We start from the raw sequence: 7,438 nt of genomic DNA, 5'->3' as shown, positions 1-7,438 counted from the left end.
AAACTCTCCAGTTTGCTATTCATTCAAACTGAGAAAATCCAAATTTCTAAGTCGGTATACGACCGGTGTCTTATATGCCATTGAAAATTCAACATTAATAACAACTAATTAGGCATAGCGTCCAATGTAGAGTATGGCACAGGCACTAGTTCTTACGAATTTTACCTGAATTTATTAATCAAAGGAGCTGATGTAAAAGTGAGTTGGGAAAGTTGGCAGCTAGTCGCCGAAGCTCCGGTTTCCTCGAGATTAGCCCCTAAGCCTGCACCTAACATACCCTGGCTCATGGCTTAGGGCTTTTAGCTTGCTGTTGTGACAATTAAAATTTTTATAAAAGAAAACTAGTCTAACAACAAAATAAATGCTTATTTTCAGGCATTCTTCACTATCTCTCCCTGCCATCTAACCCAGAGGGGAAAAATATATACCTTATAGTAGCTACTCCGTCTTCCTCGTGTCGTGATATTTTACTTCACCGAAAAGCAATCGGTTAAGATAGTTACAACAAGTTCATTGTTAATAATAGCCGGGGTTAGGACCCACGACCATTGGTTTACAAATCAAACTTTTTACCTATATCATTTGTAAGTATGTTTATAATAAATCTGTTTTCTTTTTGCCATTTTGGAGTATATGTATTGCTTTATGATATTTGTCAATTATTTTTTTAATCGTAGACAATTGTCACAGTCATGTTCGTTTTCATGATAGATCTACACCCACGCAACCACACGCAACTGCATGTCATGTTCTTGCGGTTTATTTTTATAACGCCAAGATGCTAACTCCATCTTGCGTCCAGTAGAAGAATCAAAATATTGTAGAAAAATAAGAATGCAGTTTACTCTATGCCGTAGGATCCCCTTTTGAATGTCATAAATCCAAATATGGCGGCCATACCCATCGACAAAAAAGTCTAGTGATGATGTGATTTCATTGACAGTTACGATCGCACGCTGTCAAATGCAACAACTTGCGATCCATTGCGATCCTAACTAGAGCTGGGACACGTTGGCAAAATGCGTACCAAAAGTACGTTTCTATGAAAATACCAGTTTTACGTGTACCACCCCAAATAGGCAATTTAAGTGTTTACCGTACTTAAGCGTCTTACAAATAAGGGTTATTTATGCAAATATCGACTTTTCATTAGTAGGGATCCGACGTATCGTGACGTTTTGAGTCAAGGCCATTAATCAAATGACATATTAACAATGTAAAAATTATTTCCATTATTTTTTGATCCAACAGATACCCGTACGACTGTCAGTTAACAAAAAAATATTTTACTTAAAGTAAAGGTAAGAATGGAGGTACGAGGTGTTGGCAACTTCATATTTGTTATATTTTGAAAATTAAAGTCCGTGCTTTTAAATACTCGACAAACAAAAAGTCGTCCATTAAGAAAAACCTGTCCCAAAAACTATTTCAGTACAACGCCCCACCTCTAGTGAGGATATAGTTCACTGACAGATGGCAAGTGTACGCAATTCGACAAGTGACGAATTATCCGCGTCAACTGGATATTCCATCGAAACGTCAAATGTGCCTTCTGGAATTGGCCCCCAGGCGGCAACCGATATGCATGCTACTCAGCTCGCCAATCAGCTGATCAACATATAGGTTAAATAACCTTGGCGATGTTAACCCTCCCTGTCTTACCCCACAGCTGAGTGAATACTCGTCAGAATACACATTTGCCCACCTCACTTTGTTCTTTTGATTACCATACCAATATGAAAAAAGACTGACAACCTCAGGTGCCACGCCTGTCTCCCTTAACCTGTTCCAAAGTAGATCATAAGACACGAGATCAAAAGCTTTGGACAAGTCAAGGAAACATGCGTATATAGGCGATTTTCTATTGATATAGTAATCAACAGTGTGCTTCAGTGTTAGGATTGCGCATTCAGTACCTAATCCTTCTTGAAAACCAAACTGTGCATTGCATAGTTTTATATGTTGACTAAGATGAACGTCCAGTATTTTATCCAACACTTTAGCAACCACTGTAGCAAGCGAGATGGGGCGATAGTTCATCATTGAAATTGTGACAGCATACTCGTACATACATTTACGTTTTTGCTGTGTTCTGTTTCTTGTTCCCACGGGTCATTCAATTTCTTTGCCATTACTAGCCGGAAGCCTAGCATGACATTGAGTCTCATCTGCGATTACAGGGGGTCTAGCCAAGATGATAAAAATTAAATTATTGATAGAAAACGTTTACGTTACGTTACTAAATAATGTCACAGAATAAATAATAGTACTAGGTACAGAAGACTCACTCTCTAACAAAACGCGTCTGTTACGATCAGGACAGATATGGCCGCTAGGTGGCGACAGCGCCACGCGCGGCTTATGGCAAACCCCAAAATTGGGGCCGAACGGATGTACTTTTAGCTACCTGTAGCAAAGCGACGATATCGCGGAGTGAGCCACGCCTGATAATGTATGGAAATAGAATAATGAATGGAATCGAAATTCAAACTTGGAATTAACAAATTTTAACCCAAAGAAACACATTCAATTGATTTTACCAGCTATTTTGGCCTGCCATCGCCGATGAACAACTGCCAGATATCTGGCTCTAGAAATAACAACAGTACCTATAGCAAATTAATGAAGCGTAATTTATCCTGTCTATTTTGCCTTTTCTGGAGGTAGGTACTTAACCAAAATAATACAAAAAGATATCTAATTTTTAGTAACAATAATGACTTAATCTACTCCATTTCTTCTAAACGCATGCTAGAGATACAAACTAATAGCACCTCTACAATTATTATGTTGTCAGCGACACATAACTTTTTGTCCACTATTTAATAGAGATGTTCTAGTCCGGAATGTCTCTGGCATTACCATTGAGAGAGGGAAATGCACTTAATGTACGAGAAAGCCTATATTTGTATTTGGTAAGGTATTACTTGTGTGTATCTCTATAATCGGCCACACTGTTAAGGCACACTAGGGGTACCTAGTGCAGGGGCCATATTCGACATGTACAACTGTCGGATTTCGCGTCAATTGAAATTCAACTGTTGAAGTTCATTTGAAGTTCATCAAGTGCGGAAGTTCATTTGGTACAACCAATAATTTAACAAAAAACAACTTTGTTTTATTATTACTTTAAGGTTTATAATCGTTTGGTTTGGTTGTCACCTAACTGTAGATTGCTAATGTCAAATTTTGAAAAGTAATGATTCGATTCAACGGAAGTTCAACATGCGACGTCAAAAGTGGCATGTCGAATAAGCCCCCTGTAGTCGATAGCGTGGCGTGACGTGACGTACGCGTTTGCGTTAAGTGTCATTTTGTATGGGATTTTGAGTTTCCAAAAAGTCCCGCTTGGCGCGCTGTTCTAAATCCCATACAAAAATTGGCAACGCGAACGCACGTCACGCTATCGAATGAAATTGACTTTAGATTTACGAGTACAGTCAGCATCAAATATATAGTGACGGCCAGAGTGGCCAAATATAGCGGAGCACATCCTTATTTCTATGGTAACAAAGGTGTGTTACGATATTTTTGGCCACTCTGGCCGTCCCTATCTATTTGATGCTGACTGTACACTCTGACTACTCTTTTTTTTTGGAAGCCGCCGGTTACAACAATACATCTACTAAAAGTATAGGGAGGTGCAACTTTTTTCAACTGTCTCAAACTCAAAAATAAAATAATAATTCTTATGTCTCCGATACCCAAAGGTTGTCTGGAAGAGATCGCTCTTAAGCGATAAGACCGCCTGTTGTTACCTCTATTGTATTTGTTTATGTTATTGTACATTTATTGTAAACTATGTGTATGTGAGGTGTGCAATAAAGAGTATTGTATTGTATTTTATTGTATTATATTGTATTGTATTGTATTGTATTGTATTGTATTGTATTGTATTGTATTGTATTGAATTGTATTGTATTGTATTGTATTGTATTATTTTGTATTTACAACACAAACTGTAAACTGTGTAAAGGCACGCGTAATTAAACGTACTTTAAATTAGTATCATTATCAATCAGATAATGCAATTTAGCAACTTGGCAACATGAAGTTTCTGAATCCTGGGAGTCCTGCTACAAGGATCTATACGGTTACCATCAGTTTGTCACTGACATAAACGCCGTCGAGAACGTAATTTACTTTCTATACGTCCCTTTTGCACTAATATGCGAGTGCGAGCGAGATGTATAGAAAGTAAATTACGCTCTCGACGGCGTTTATGTCAGTGACAAACTGATGGTAACCGTACAGGAGACAACTGCGGTCTAACAATTACGCATACGGTACTGTTTTAGAGACCCTGCACTGGAATAGTATATTGTTAACCAAGGGATGAAAGGCACTCATTTCTGCCGAGGTAGTTCGTACGTAAATCGTACTTGGAACCTAAAAAGCTCTAGTGCAGAAACGTATCATTTTCTGCACACCTTTTAGAACAAAAATGAGATTCAGAGCATGAGATATGAAAAAGGTATTTACCTACTAAAAACGATACACTCCTTTGGGTAGTCGTGTAAAAAGGAACATAACGGTTACACATTTTTTATTATTTATCGTATGATACTTCTCTCTCGCACTTGCATGCTTGTTACTGAGTGACAGCCACGATTTCAGACGATAACAGCGCGACCATCTTCAGGTCTACACAATAGTAACTCATCGGTATCCGATGCGTTGTCTAAATAACTTTTTTTATCCGAATGCCTATCTAAGGAGGGTAATGCTTCCATTTTACGACATCGATTCTGACTGTACGCACTTGGCAGTAGATTTGTCGTGACTCGTGGCCACAAAAGGCTAATAAAATGTACAATCACGGACAATACCGCTTTATATTTTAATTGAAGGAAGAAAGTCACGTGAACAGCTAAGCTAAGATAATTTTTAACAAGTAAAACATTTGAAAAAATTTGTTTTGTTCCTATTAAATTGATTGATAAGTACATACATAGATTTATAAGGCATAGATTCCTAGTTCGTACACCCCCAGTGAAGCCATTTCAAGTGCGACGTCACGTCACACTCGCATCATCGTATTCGAACGGCCCTCGCAGTACTCAAAGTCAAATCGGTCTGTGTACACCTCCCGTTTAAAAATCAAAAACTACAGGAAAGATGGTTGTTTGTACAGTGAATGGGTGTCACAACACATCATATAATAAAAACAAACCGCTTGATATTACATTTCACGCGTAAGTATCGTGTTTAATGTGATATTTTTACATAATCGTAAATACAAAAATCCAAATTTTCGTCAGCCGCCATTTCTTCTAAATGTTGCCAGTGTAGTGAATATTTTTTCCTCCAAATGGGACATGACGTCTACATTCTAAAATAAATACGCTCCATTAAATTTCATTGTATAATTATAGAAAATTATAATTAAGTTAATTATTTAGGTAAGTATTTACTTTTTTCTTATTTTTATTTTGTGTCATGTTCGTTTCAGTTTTCTGACTGATCTACTTCTGTCTGCGAGATGGAAGGAAAAAAATAGACTAAATCGGAATGACGCAATATGGAAACATTGGAAACGGACTCAACACAGTCGAATATGCTCTGTCCTATTTAAATTTATTCTTATTATTTTATGCACATTTGTTAAATAAATAAAAATAGTAAAAACTTATCAGCTATTTATTTAATCCTTATTTCACAAAGTACAGAAATGCAACAAATCCCAAAATAAACAAAAAGCTTTTGCTACAAAATCGAATCTACACACTTCCAAATTATTAATAACCAAGTGTGATGTTGTTAAAATTCCCCTACTTTGAGAGAAGTAAATGAATACTGGCAACATATTTTGTATATATGTGTGTGTTTGCTGAGCGTAAAACACGAGCGTTCCACGCACACATCGATCGTGTTTCGGCTTCACTTTTGGCAGGTTAGCCGTATGGAGATTATCAGTCTATGCGTTATTAGTTTAAGAGTACATAATTAAAGGTTCTTAATTTTGTCGTAAGACCCATACCGCCAAAAATTTTACTTACTTGTTGAAGTATCGCTTCCAAAGTGTTTTTTTTTTATATTTGCCAGCTTGTATCTATTGATTTTAGCAATGTAGGCCTGTGCGTGACTTTTTGGATAAGGAAATTGGATATCGATACAGAAATTACTAAAAAAGAGAGGTGACCGTTTTTTTAAGTAAAGTGTTACATTTCACATGTAATATTTTTTTTTACATATCATACGTTTAATTACATTCAAACACAATTATTATATTTTAGTCTCATGTAATTGTTGGATTTATCGATTTTGCTCGCTCAGTACAAATTGCGGATCGGTCGAGCGACAAATCCGACTTCTCATCTCAGCTCAGAATACAATAACATACTTCAACGAAAATTTGTTAGTGTGCGTGTTGTGACACTTGTCACTCGTCCGTACACAAAAAGAGATCGAGGTTTGCAAGATTTGTCTTTGACGTGTGTCATTTCCTATGTATTTGTGTCGTCATTACAGATTGGATTTTGTATGTAAGTGTGTGAGAAGTGCGACTGTGTGCACCTTTCCCCCCGCGAAAAATGGCAGAAAGATTTGTACGGTGAGATATCGCTTGGGCCCCTCCCTTCCGATGTGTCGGAAGCCGGTGTTGCTCGAAGATTAATATTGTAGACGGCTGAGATTAACCGGTATTATATCGTTCCTCGAGAACGAAAACATTTGGTTCTCTCAACTAACCGGTTAGAAGAGAGAACTAAATTTTAAAGTTCGCGTTCCATCAATTAACCGGTTTATTAATGAACGAAATAATATAACGGTTTATGAACGATATTAACCGGTATATCAATACCGGTTCCGAGCCCTGGACTCTGTTATGTTGGTACTATTGTTCTTTGACAGTTCTTTGTCGTACATGTTGGTATGGTTGGAGAACCAAACTCACACACAGACTGACAAAAACTGATTCCAGTCGCTAGTATGGAAGTCCCGTCTCTTAAAACGTAGTGATTAGGTATCTCTTTGATGTTGCCGGGCTTGCCTTGTAGCCGGACTTGCCCACAGTGACCTTACCTTCATTATCTTATAGTTTTGAGTAAAATTGCTGTGACATATGGACAGACAGACAGATGCATGACGAAACTGTTAGTGTTCCGTTTTTGCCATTATTGCTACGGAACCCTAAACTTACAGTGCTTAGTAAATTTCAACTACCTATTATCGACAAACAAAATATTTTTCCCAATAAGTATGTAGTTTATTTTTTGTAACTGTTAGACAATTAGTGTAATGAGCTTAATAGTTAATATTTACTTACTCATTTTTTTTACTTTGAGAGTGCACCACCGACATTCTTAGTGGTGAACGTATTCGCTGTGGCCGAAAACGTGTTTGTAGATGATTGATTATCTTAAATCGCTACTTTAAAATTTTGTTACATTCCCACAGCCATCGGAAATTTCTTCTCTTTTATTTAAACTTTCGATTT

This window comes from Cydia splendana, chromosome 16 (genome assembly GCF_910591565.1).
Source record: "Cydia splendana chromosome 16, ilCydSple1.2, whole genome shotgun sequence".
NCBI classification, from domain to species: domain Eukaryota; kingdom Metazoa; phylum Arthropoda; class Insecta; order Lepidoptera; family Tortricidae; genus Cydia; species Cydia splendana.
Note: the sequence above shows the minus strand (reverse complement) of the source record.